The 13,549-nt window shown below is 32.3% G+C and overlaps 1 long non-coding RNA gene across 1 annotated transcript; it reads right to left on the bottom strand.

The window, feature by feature from the left end:
• Nucleotides 1–962: 962 nt before the first annotated feature.
• Nucleotides 963–2,433, bottom strand: LOC125216952 (uncharacterized). Its single transcript, XR_007175522.2, has 2 exons — nucleotides 1,982–2,433; nucleotides 963–1,333 (listed from the first exon to the last, which is right to left on the bottom strand). It is a non-coding gene; the product is annotated as an uncharacterized LOC125216952 (long non-coding RNA).
• Between the last annotated feature and the right edge of the window lie 11,116 nt (nucleotides 2,434–13,549).

Raw genomic sequence — 13,549 nt, 5'->3', positions numbered from 1 at the left:
GTGCTCAGTCGAGTATAGCGGCATCAAAGATGGAAGATTTGACAAGAGCCGAGATAAAGAATAAGGAACTGAAGATTCAAGAAGAGTGGAGACTAGACTCTCAGGCATCCCTTGATTCCCTTTTATTGTTTGCAAATAATTCTAGAATTAGTGTAGATTCCTGAGTTATATTATGATTGTTAGTTATGATATACAACAATATTTGTTTATTCAAGTTTCATTTTTCATTATTCTAATATGAATCATTTCTTCATCGTCTAGAATTAGTGTGAATAAATGTTTAAAATTATATACGTTTAACGTTATTATAATGCAATAAAGTTCTACCATTTTATGTTCCATTTTTAGTGCAATGAATTGATATTTGGTGATATTATTTTTATGGCAGAAGTGTTAAAGAAGTCTATAATCTCATTTTCATTAGATGTTATTTTAGCTTTTGTAGTGAAATCCAATAATTTTCTATTTTGTACTATACGACTTGAGTGCATTAAAGCGTTCCCAATTGAAATTGAAAACAAATAAGTTAATAGTAATGGTGATTATTATTAATCAATTATAGTTGTGTCAAAATGTATTTTTTTTATAATAATTTTGATATTTTGAATATTATAAGTCGTGGATTAACTATTTGTTAGAAAAATTATTTGTGTTTTAGGGTGCGTCTGGTAGCCACCACAATTTTTAACATGTTTCCATGGTTAATGGGTTTTCTTTAATTGGTGGATAGAGTAGTAGGTTGTTTGGTTCAGCCCGTGTAGGATTATTGGGCTTATTTCAAGCGTTTGGTTCAACAAGGGAGTGAAGGAAACAAAATGTCATCTGACTAAATTACCCTCTCATGTGTGGACTGCGTGGAGTCGTGAACTGAACCTGCATTTAGCAATCACAATCCTCATCACATTGAGGAACAGAGCAATAACAAAATCTTGAAGAAATCAGGACAAAGTTGGCAAGGGAAATCAACAATTTACACCAATACATAGAAATGGGGAGAAGATGAACAAGTATGTGAACAAGTATTAGGGACGGCATTACTCCATTCACAATTGAAAATCAAAGGCTACAAACGCAAGTTTCACAGAACCAGACCAGACCCCACTTTCCCGTCAAACACTAACCGGATTGGATTTATCAAACAAATCAGCAGATGCACAATCCCATTACATACCATTACCTCAGGGGAGAACTCTACTACACATAGTTCACGAAATCCACAACCACATCCGCGGAGTCAGACGAGCAGAGCACGAATCAGGTCCTCAATCATCACTACCGCGGCCTCCATCTCCTTCCTCCTTTTTTCCCCATTCCACAGTAAGCAGTAGCAATACTCAACATGATGAAAGAATGAGAGGAAGAAGGGTTAAGGATACAAAGTAATGTGGTTGCAGAAAAATGGATTTTTGAAAAACAATCAAAAGTCACGAAATTAGGAAGCAAAATCACAAATACGCAACAGCAACACACTAAATCCTCCACAGCAATACGCAACACGGATTGGAGAAGCTAAAGCCCATATGCGGTTAATGGAAAACACAAATTAATGTTTGTGAGCAATATGAATTTTGAGAAAACAATACATAGGGAACCTAATTAACTACTGCACAAATCAAATCTCAAATCACGACTGCATATACTCCGATTATATATACATCGGGTAGTCTCCGTCGGACAAGGCACATACAATCGATGTATACGCGATTCCCATGAACGACCTACTACCGGAAATTCGGTGAAGAAATTTACAGAGGACCACAAACTTGATGCGGAAATCGTTTCCAAACATTCACAACCACACACAATTCGCATATTCAAAACATTCCCCAACAGATTGAGCTCCTAAACAATGCAATTCGGCTGTGCAAATTGTAAAGCGCAGGGAGAAAATTGTTCAAATCGGACCCAATTTCATACATCAACACCAAATTCATAGTCAAAGCTACCAGATTGAACCAAAAAAATCGAGAATTCGACATACCCGGATGAAGGTAGTGCGAAGGAGCCGGAATTGAAAAGAGGACGACAATCGGGAGTGAACAGTTATCCTCGCCGGCACTGTGCCGACCAAATTTGACCTTCGTCGGTTCACAAGATGCAATTTTGCAACGGCTGCAGAGGGCAATTTCGGCCAAATACCTTCCTCCCCTTGTAATCGGCGAAATCGTGAAACTAATACCACTCCCCTCTCTCCTCTCTGATTGTGTTGACACAATTCTGCTGATACTAGTATATGCAAGTGTGAAACCCGGTTGTTTATTCCGGGTCGGCAGATTGGTATTAGAGCTACCAAACGACGGTTTAGGAGTGGTGGAAGGGGTGTTTCAGCCCAAATGAGGGCTACCAGACAAGCCCTAGTAGTATAGAAATGTAAAGGTTTGTCAAAGGTATTTTTCACAAGTGCCTAGACTTGATGTACTCTTAGTATATTGTTAATTGACAATATTAAATATACAAATATAGAAATAAGTTAATTCGTGCATCGCACGAGGGTTAATGCTAGTATATATAAAGTGAGAGTTTTTAGAAACTTTTTTAAATGCCAGTTTTGCCCTTTTTGGCAGGAAACTGTGTATTATAACTACTGCATTTTTATGTTTTTTTTATAACAATTTTGTGTCGATATTATAAAATCTTGTTAGATATATATAGCTTGATTGTAGTATTTTCCGCTATTTTGTGGAAAGTTGTGTAGAGGCAGGCCTATTATCTGCTATCTTGAAGGCCTACTTTTTATATACTATTCTATTAGGACTCGTTTGATAAAAAAGATGAGATATGAGAAGATATGTAAAATAAAATAAGAAATACGAGCTTCATGTCAAGATATGCAAAGATATGATTTTTTTTTTATTGTTGTTTGATAGATCAAAAATTATCTAAATTTGTATAGTATATTAAACAACATGGCTTATCTTGACAAATTGGTGAGTTACATAAACATGGTTAAAGTTATAACTTTGGTAAGATTGGGTAGGGCCTTGTCTTATATTGGACTTTGAGTTAAGTTTAACTATGATATCAAACAATTAGAAATGTTCATATATAATTCTCTATCTTGATATTACTAACTTATCAAACACGCCCTTACAATATTTACTACTCCATTTACTAAGTATTACATTATGTATTTATTCCATTCTTTCAAGCCATTCCATGCTCCTTTAGACCTCTTTGCAATCGATACCTGAAAAATTAAATACATCATTAGTTAAAATCCAAGCAAATTTTCAGAAGTTATTATAGTTTTTTACTAATACCCCATTTTCCATTTAAAGAATTAACTTTTAAAGAATTAACAAGGATTTTCCAAGCAAACTATTATCCCATTTAAAATAAAATGTATATCATTTTCTTGATAATTTAATTAGTTTCCATTTCACTAACCATTATTGAAATCTATAGGTGAATATAGGAGTTATTATAGTTTGTTACTAATACCCCATTTAAAATAAAATGTATATCATTTTCTTGATAATTTAATTAGTATCCATTTCACTAACCATTATTGAAATCTATAGATGAATATAACTCAAATCAGACTGTATTGAGAAAACAATTCAAGAAAATGTATTGTTTGATGGAATTGAATATGTATATGTTACTTAGTTCTCTACTAACCATGTCTTAAAGCAAATAGAAATTCAATTGAAATCATATAGTTTTAAAGTTTCTTACCTTTTTCAGATTATAATGGTTTGTTATTTATGCTGAAGAACTGGAAGCAATCTTTGTTCCATCTTGACAAATCTATTTTGATTCAGCTTTAATCCTTCTGAGTTCCTGTAAGGTACACAAAAAACTTATACATTAAATTTCTTCCTTTGATTTTTATAGTATTGTTTTACAAAAGAGTTTATGATTATATGTACATTGAGCAAAGGATTGAGGCATGCTCATTATTAATACCTTTTTCTGTTAATTTACAGCTTCAGTCTTAAAAACCTAGATATGGTAGTAATATTTCCTGCACATAATCATTGAGTTAAAAAATTTTCCCTGAAAAGATTTAGTCCATGAAAATTTGTCCCATTTTTCCATTTCCGTCCGTCCCCCAAAATTTGTCCCATTTCACTATTACCATTTTTGGTAGTGGACCTCATATTCCACTGACTCATTCTTACTCACATTTTATTATAAAACTAATATATAAAAGTAGGACCCACAATCCACTAACTTTTTCAACCCACTTTCCATTACATTTCTTAAAACCCGTATCCGGTCAAACCGGGACGAATTTTCGTGGACGGAGGGAGTATAAGATTATCTTTAATCTATAAAATTTGCTTACTTTTTATTTGCTCTTCTTTCTGCCTACCATTTGTTCAGGTTGTAGACTTGTGTAGATTTTCACGCGTCATCATCAATGTGTGCCCTTATGTAATCATCTATATCTACATCTATATCTATATCTATATCTATATCTATATCTATATCTATACTATGCAGTTTATTAAAGTTACTATAATATCCTTTTTGGAAGTTACTATAATATCCTTTTTGGAGGGAAAATGATAAAACCAGTATTTTTTTATGTGAAGAAAGAGAGAGACGGAGGGGGGCAGAATAGAGAAACGAGAAGAGGGGGATTGGGGAAAAAATTGATCTAGTGAAACGATAGCTTCTCATAGAAGATTAAACGCTTATATAAATAAACACACTTTCGCACTATTAATCTCCATTTTTTTTGGTACTGATTTCTGATTTCATCATTTTTAATTTTGATTGCAGCAGAGAAAAGCTCTTGGAATCCAGCGACAGCTCCGACGACGGATGACGAGCGCGGCAAGACCGAGGGAGGAGGGGTGGTGGCGGCAAGGCGGCGGCTGGCTCATCGCCGGCGTCGGAGGACAGGAGCACCAGCCAGCACAGGCCGTGGAGGTGCTCGTTCAGACACACAAAGAACTCCACGGCGCCGTTGAAGCAAGGCGGTGGAGCTGCGAGTCAGGCGGCATGGGCGGCGAGGCTGGCCGAGGCAGGCGAGCTGCGAAGTAGCGAGGCGGAGGGAGCACCGATGAGGGAGAGAAAGAGAGAGAGAAGAGGAAATGGTGGCGCCTCCGCGTCCTCGGTTGTCTTCTCCGGGCGAGCATACTGGCGGAGTGGGTGTTGGGAGAATTCGTTCTACAATACACCCTACGGCACAACTCCCTCCATTTCCTCATTGCCGGACGTTATTTTCTGCCTGAGTACGGACAAGGAGACCAACAGAGGAAGGGTGATGGAGGAGCGGCGAGGCAGAGCGGAAGCTGTGGCGGCTATACTGGCTGATGGGCTTGCCGGCGTGGCGGCGATGCAAGAGTCAATTCCGCCGATTGAGAGAGAAAGCGAGATGGAGATGGAGATGGAGATTGAGAGTGAGAGTGCAGCGCCGATTTGGGGGAGGGGGAGACTGCGGCGCCGATTTTTCATGTAGGGATTTGTAGGGAATTTTAATTTATGGTGTACTATTATTTGGGTTTATTTATGTTGGATATTAGTTTAAGGAGTGTATTATTTAGGCTTTATTTGTGTTGAATTTTATGATTGAAAATTTATAAAAATTTAGAGTTTCAAATTGGGTGTTATGGCTATAGGGATGTATTAAGATGACAACCCTTTTTATTGTAACACCATATTACCATTTTAGGTTATTGGATCTGAAAATCGTGTGCTTGTTATACTGCCATGTGTAAAAACACGGAGGGATAAAATAGGAAATTTCTAATTTTACGTTACCAGATTGCAGTGTTATTCATTGAATATTGCAATCTTACCACAACAATATTGCAGTTTACCACGACTGCAATATCTAATACAGTAGACTGCAACTCGTGTTCGGTTCACGAAATTTAATTCTAGGCGTCCATAAATGAGATCTAACGAACTATATTGGTGGTATGATGTTATCCTATCCATGGTGGCACCATAGTGCACCCCTGTATATATCATTATATTTATGTTTTAAATATTAGGATTTAATTCGGACTATTAATTTATAAGACTTTGTATAAATCTTTTTAATTTAAATTCTCTTTTGTAATTAAATTTGTATATTATTATTTTGCCTTTTATTAGACTTTTAATTTAAAAATATAGGTATAATTATTGGAAATTGTTGTATAGTAAAATGAATCTTTAACTTGATGAATTCAATAATAAAGTTGGAGGTTTTCTATCTAAAAATAAATAAAAAATTAATACTTGGAACTAAAATTATTTAGTTATTAATACATACTCAATTGTTTGCAAATTATGTTTATATTTTTCATAAATTTAAACTTGTGAAAATTCTTTAAAGAGATCAAATCTCTTAGAATTATAAAATTCAGAAAAAAATACTACTCCCTCCGCCTGCCATTAAATGTTCAATTTTTCCTTTTTCGTCCGCCCGCCAATAAATATCTCATTTCAACAATAATGCATAATTTTTTAAATGTTTTATTCTAATTATTACATTTTCTGAAATGGAAACATCGTTATTTCTACTTTATCATTTATCTTATTATATTCATTCTCTGCTCAATTTTATAAATTTATACTTATAAATATATATTTATATTCAAGATATATAATTTATAAATATATTTATATTTAAATTACTAGAAGTACACATAGTTATAATTGAGTTGATTTTGATTTATTCTACTACTAGATAAGATCATTTTGTTTATGACTTTGAGTTCTATTTCTTTTTTATAATTTTCAAAATATTATCATGTACTATTGAATTTAATTTTTATAAAAATGCATTTGTTAATTGTGATTTTTCTTTATTTGTATTTCTTATTCTATTTGTTGATAAAAATCTGGTTATCAAAATTTACAAAAATTAAAATAAAAATATCAAATTTCATCATCTGAACGTCTTTGGAATATATGCAATTGAGATCTCGTTGGAATCCTTATAAAATTATCTTTAATTTGATATATTTTTTGAGAAAAAATAATTTAAATCAACAGAGTTACGTAAATTTAAAATTTTAAGATGATTTTAATGAGAGAGAATTGACATTAATACCTTTTAATTTTATTTATTAATTTTTTAATTAAAAATATAATCTATGTGACATTATTTCAACTATTAGATCTTCTAATTTGATAATTAAGATTTAATTTTAATTTTGAATTGTTAAATAGTTAGCCATTTATTACCTCCTACAATAAATTAATCAATCTTGCAAGTTCCAACGTACCAACAAATGAGCAAATCATAGTATAAAGCTTTATTTTTTCCTTAAAAAATTGCTCAATCCTACTACTAATAATAGACATAATATGACTCGCTTCTATTTTAACAAATATATAAGCAACCAAGGTCAGAGATTGAAAGCTCGACAACTCTTGGCGTGAAATGAACAGTCAGTTTCCGTTGGCGACGGAACTGAAAATAAAATTGATATTTTATGTGTTAATATAATAATAAAAATTAATTAAATACATAATTTAGTATCAATCTTGAAATTAGGAAAGAAAATATCTAGTCAAAACCGAATAAGAATAATTGAAAGTTGCCTTAGTTATCAATATTCAGGATTTTACGAGATATCCAAAGCTATAATTATATGACTACGTGTATATTTACCCTGTCTGTATAATTAGGGCTAAACAAAAATTTATGTATGTGTGCGGCCGACTCCATAGATAGTTCCATCACGCGCCCCGCCATGAACAACGATGTGTTGATTGAGATTCTCTTACATCTGCCAGTCCAATCTCTCCTTAGATTCAGAGCTGTATGCAAATTTTGGGCTGATGTCATCAATTCGTCGTATTTTCAAAAACTACACACTCACAGCAACAGATCAGATGACATGGTATGTCTAGAAGTAATTTTATCCGATGTTGGAATTCAAGTCCAACACAACACAAAGTCATTAATCTCGTGTAATACCGACCAGTTGAAGAGGTTAGGGTTAACCTCTGATCGAGTTTCATTATTTGGGCCAGTTAAATTATATGGGCCAATTAAGGGTCTAATCAGTATCAACCTTGGGCAATATGACCATTCGTCCAGCCAAGTGAGGGAGCCCATAGTCATATGCAACCCTTTTCTAGGCCAATTCAAGGTTCTCCCACATCTTATTACAACCTCTTCGTGTAGAATATCCTCCCACTCAGTTGCAGTTGGTTTCGATGAAGATTACAAAGTAGTGCAACTGTCGTTTTGCAATAAGCACTATCGTCTCCACGCCTATGTGTACTCAATAAGAACAGATTCATGGAGGGACTTGGCCTTTGATTATGATTTAGGATTTTTTAGTCCTATAAAATCAAGGTGCATGGATGGCCACTTTGCCCACTGGAGAGTGACGCGAGGAGAACTTGAATCGGAGATACTAAGCTTGGATATGAAGAATGAAGTGTTTAGGAAAATCACGTTGCCCGTGGATAAATTTCATCATACGGATAGTACGATTTGGGCAAAAGATAAGCACGTGTTTTTGCTCTTTGATTTCCCGCTTAGTTTAGAACTTGGTAAATTAGTGTATATTTATGAGTCAGAGATGTGAGGGAAGCGAATTGACTTGGAAGTATATTATGAGCGTAGAAGTGCCCGACACTAGTATTGGGATAATACCTCGATGGAGGACTGGTTTTTCTATAATTGAGATTGCGTGTCGCACATTTGTGTATGATTATCGTGCAAATAAATTCGTCTACTATCATCAGCTGATTGGCGGCATGTCATCGACCGAGTATAAAGGTAGCTTTGTTTCACTTGAAAAAGAGAATTGATAATTAGTCTTGTTATGTTACATTATTAAACTTCAATTTTAATTCTAGCATTATTTTTAAATTTTCTATTATATTTTTTTTATGTTCATATGAAATGCTGTGATATAGCATAGATTTCAATTCAAGCATTTTTTTTAATTTTCAGTTATATCTCTTCTTTTATGTTTAGATGAAATGTTGAGGTATACTATAGGAAACACACGACGACATAGACTCTCTTGTAGAAACAAAAAATGATCAGTGTTGTTATCTTGTAGAAACAAAAAATATGAGACATTCAAATAGAAAAAAACGTCAATAAATTTGGGGAACAAATGTACTTCTGTGAAGGGTTTCCGTTGTCAGGCAGGCCGTTCTTGCTGCACAATTAGTCACTTGAATATTATTGGGCTATCTGTGTTTTAGTGTTGGGCCCAACTAATGGATGGAGTGGGCTATCTATTGCCGAGAGTCCACTCTAACTAGGGGTGGGTAGGTAAGGTATACCTTACCGAAACCACCATACCGTATACCTTACCGTAAATACGGTATGCGAAAAAGTCATACCTTTACCTTACCAAAGTTTTCGGTATACCGAACTTCGGTATACCTTATATTCGGTATGACAAATTTCATACCGATACCGTACCTCATTTTCGGTATACCGTACCGAAGTTCGGTATACCTTATTTTTGCGGTATACCTGACTTTCAACATCAATTAAAATAGAAAATTAGAGTTTTTAAAATATTATTTATAATTTATAATTTTAAAAATAAATTAAATATAATTTATTCATAATTATATTTATATTTCACAATAGATTTATAATTTAAAAATATATAAAATATATTTTATATACAATTGTGTTTATATTATTGTGGTATATACCTTAATTTACGGTATATACCGTAAACTAAGGTATATACCGAATTTCGATATGCAGCGGTATACCGCGGTATTTGAAAATTCATATCGTTACCTTACCGCAATCTTTCGGTAAGGTATCATACCATACCGAAAGTCACGGTATACCAAAAAAACGGTATTTTCGATATTTTTTCGGTACGATAAGACCGGTTTTTCGGTATTTTGGTATTTTTCCCCAGCCCTAACTCTAACTAGGAAGTAATTAAACAGAAGTCCAAATTAAATAGACAAATCAATCATAACAAAACTTATCTGTGTTTTAGTGTTGGGCCCAACTAATGGATGGAGTGGGCTATCTATCGCAGAGAGTCCACTCTAACTAGGAAGTAATTAAACAGAAGTCCAAATTAAATAGACAAATCAATCTTAACAAAACTTATTTAGTTAGAAACAAGATCTTAAAATTAGTGGTAAAATGACTAATAACTTAAGCTTAAGGTCTCAAGTTTGGACCCATGGCCTCAATTTTTTTTTGTCGATTATGTGTATGCTTAGCCGTACAAATTTTAATCGAAGTCTTAGAAATATACAAATTTTAACTAATTGTTCAATGGTAGGAAAAATTAATCTCCACTAAAATATAAACTGTTGTGTAATATAAATAAATATAAATTCTTTTAAGAATTGTGCTAACCAGATTAGTCCGTTCGATCTAATGGGTTGACCCGGTTGAGGGTGACAACCCGTTAGAATTTGACTAGTAATTATGTGGTCATGCTACACTAAATTTTACCATCAAAACATATTTAAATATCTTTATACTAATATATATTATATTTCATCGGGAAGTTATGATCACATATCAAATTAAAAAAAATTTAAATAATCAACCACAATGGGATGGACGATAGGTCGGACGATGATCATTCGCCCTAAAGTCCGCACCCTATCCATGGTCAGTGTGCATGGGGCCTGGCATCACCTGCTCACCTGTATTGGCGGATGATATGCCACAGTCGATGCTTAGAGCATGGCATTGTACACCCTATTGTGGATGCTATTAAGAAGGAAAAGGCAAAGCCCTACCCACCATCCTCCTTGTCCTGCCACCTACTTTACTTTGTTGTATATTTTTAATATAACTAGTGTCGCACCTGTGCTACGCACAGATTATTACTCCCTCCGTCCTGCTTTAGCAGTCCCATTGACTTTTCTGTCATCTTTTTGTAAAAATGATAAAAAATAGTTAAAAAGAAGAAATGGTAAGTTAAGAGAGAGAATAATATAAAGAAGAGTCAATGGGACTGCTAAAGCGAGACAGAGGGAGTATATTTTAAAATATTAATTTTCAATTTTAAATTAATTGAACAAAATTAGAATCAATATTAACAATGAACAATATTTTAAAATATTAATTTTCAATTTTAAATTAATTAAACAAAATTAGAATCAATATTAACAATGAACAATATGAGTTACAATTTTAGTTATATGAGAATTAAAAATCTATACAAATCTATATTGAAGCATAATAAAGTGAAACAAATCACATAATATAATGTTTTAAACATTAAATCATGGAGTAAGAAGATAAAAAGCTGTCACAATAAAAAATTAAACAATGGATAATTACTCATAATTTTTAAAAACTTCTTTATACACTACATTAACTTTAAAATTAAAAACAACCTCATCATTATAAAGTAAAACCTTCAATTCTTCACAACTCGTCACTCTCCAACAGAACCCATAGGTAAAATAACTCGTTTTTCATCTCCAAAGTCCCCCGCCTCACCTAAAACTACCATAAAATACCATAACTTTAAAAAGGAACAAAATCAATTTGCAATACATAAAATCAATAATCAATATGTATAGCTAGTTTCGTCCAACAATTTGTATAGTTTTCAATAAAATTAAAGAAAAATTAAATTATACATTCTATTTACCAATAGGAAGTTAGGAACAATACTTTCATATGGCTCAACCTACTTATAGATATGTATAAAAAAATTAGGCAATTATAATTTCAACATAAATTTTTTAATATGGATCACTATAAAGTAACATAGATAGACTAAAAATCTAATTATTGCTAAATTATAATTATAATTATTAAAATACAAAAATAAAGAAAACGGTGGTAACATCAATCTAAAAAAGAAAAATATAGTAATGAATGAAAGTGGATGGAAAGAAATGAAAAATATAACTAAAAAGAAAAAAAATACTAATAAGTTCATATAATATTAAAAACAAATATGATGTTTTATCAAAATTGATATATAAAAATGAATGGAAAAAACAAAAAATATAATTAAAAAATGTTAAGAAACAAAAAATATAGTAATTAATAAAATGAAACGGAACGAAAACATAATTAATTGGAAAAAAATAAGCATGTAAATTGTTGCTCGGAAAACCAGGAACAATGCTGTTTCTTAGAAAATATGCGAAGCATTACGGGTTCTGCCAATGTGTTGCTCTTGGTATTATTTTCGACTAAACACCTGCAGAGAAAACAATGCATGTAAATGTTGTCAATATCAATATTCTTCTAGCAGATAAGATTAACATTTGTAGGTTACGACTATTTACATATTACACATTTAATCTCAAACATAGAATAAATATAATATACAATTAACCAAACTAATAATCATAAAAATATCGAAAAAGATTAAACTAAAAAATGCAAATTGGGCACGCGTCCGCCGACATAAAAATGATGCTACATATAAAGGCCACCACATCGTCAACCGTCCCTCGTCTACGACCCCTCCACTCCATTCCCTAATACAATATGCCGTTGAGAAACGCAAACAAAAAAAAATACAAAACCACACTGAGAAGATAATTTCACAACTAAAGAACATGTATTTATAAATACAAACCAAAGACAACATCAATATTTTAAACCTTTCAAATTCCATCGTACCTCACAAAAAAAATCCCTCATTTATATAGTAAATCAATACTCCTAACAATTAATACAAATAGTATCAATTAGGAAACGCCTAAGTGGTTTTGTAAAAAACGCATAAATCATTAATCATATCATTAATCATTATTTAGTGAAATTGGCTATAGTTTTTTTAAAATGTGTAAATAGTTTATAAAAGAAAAACGTTTCAAAAGGTATCAATTTAATCAGTGACCCAATTAAATATGTGTAACTGCTATGGCTAAATTATTTTATGACATTCATTACACATTATATTCATTATACTTACTACAAATATCTAGATTTGCCCAAAAGTTCTAAATATTTAAATTTAAACCCAAAAACTAATAAATATTTAATATTAAGGCCAAAACTCGTCTTTTATATATGTATAGATTAATGTTCTATCTTTGACAATGTTTCCCTCGTTACCTAACTCTATTAATGAATTGTTCGGAGGATGGTTATTGTTTAGCAATATTCAGTTTCATTTTCCACCATTTCACCCGGTTGTTATAAAGCTAATCGATCTGTAATATGAACCTAATTAAAGTAATGAACAGATGGACTAGCAAATCAATCATCAATTATATATATAATGACTAACTTTATGACAATGTGAACCTAATTAAACAATTGAACTAGCAAATCAATTATATATATAATCGGCCTCCCTCGATAAAAGATAATAGCGCCAAATTTAGTTTGCTTGTTTTGCATTTGGATATTACGTCATCTACATCACAATATACTTGCACTATTCACGTCATCACGTGATTACACTCGTGCATGCAAAAACACGGAGTACTATATGGAGTATTAAACACTTACACTATTGACAATTATTTTTTATACTTTCGATTAAATGTGTTATTATGACAAATGTTAAATATTTCATTCATAAAAACTAAAATTACAAAACTTAAAAAAAATTACATAATTTTAGAAAGAGGGAACATCTTTTTTGGTCCACGAACTTTGCCAAAGTATCATTTTAGGTCTGTGAATTTTGAAATTATCATTTGAGGTCCATCAACTATT

Source organism: Salvia hispanica, chromosome 3 (assembly GCF_029641045.1).
Source record: "Salvia hispanica isolate PSC_SH4W2 chromosome 3, Shi_PSC_v1, whole genome shotgun sequence".
NCBI classification, from domain to species: Eukaryota; Viridiplantae; Streptophyta; class Magnoliopsida; order Lamiales; family Lamiaceae; genus Salvia; species Salvia hispanica.
The sequence above is the reverse complement of the archived record's forward strand: the minus strand, read 5'-3'. Positions and strand labels throughout refer to the sequence as shown.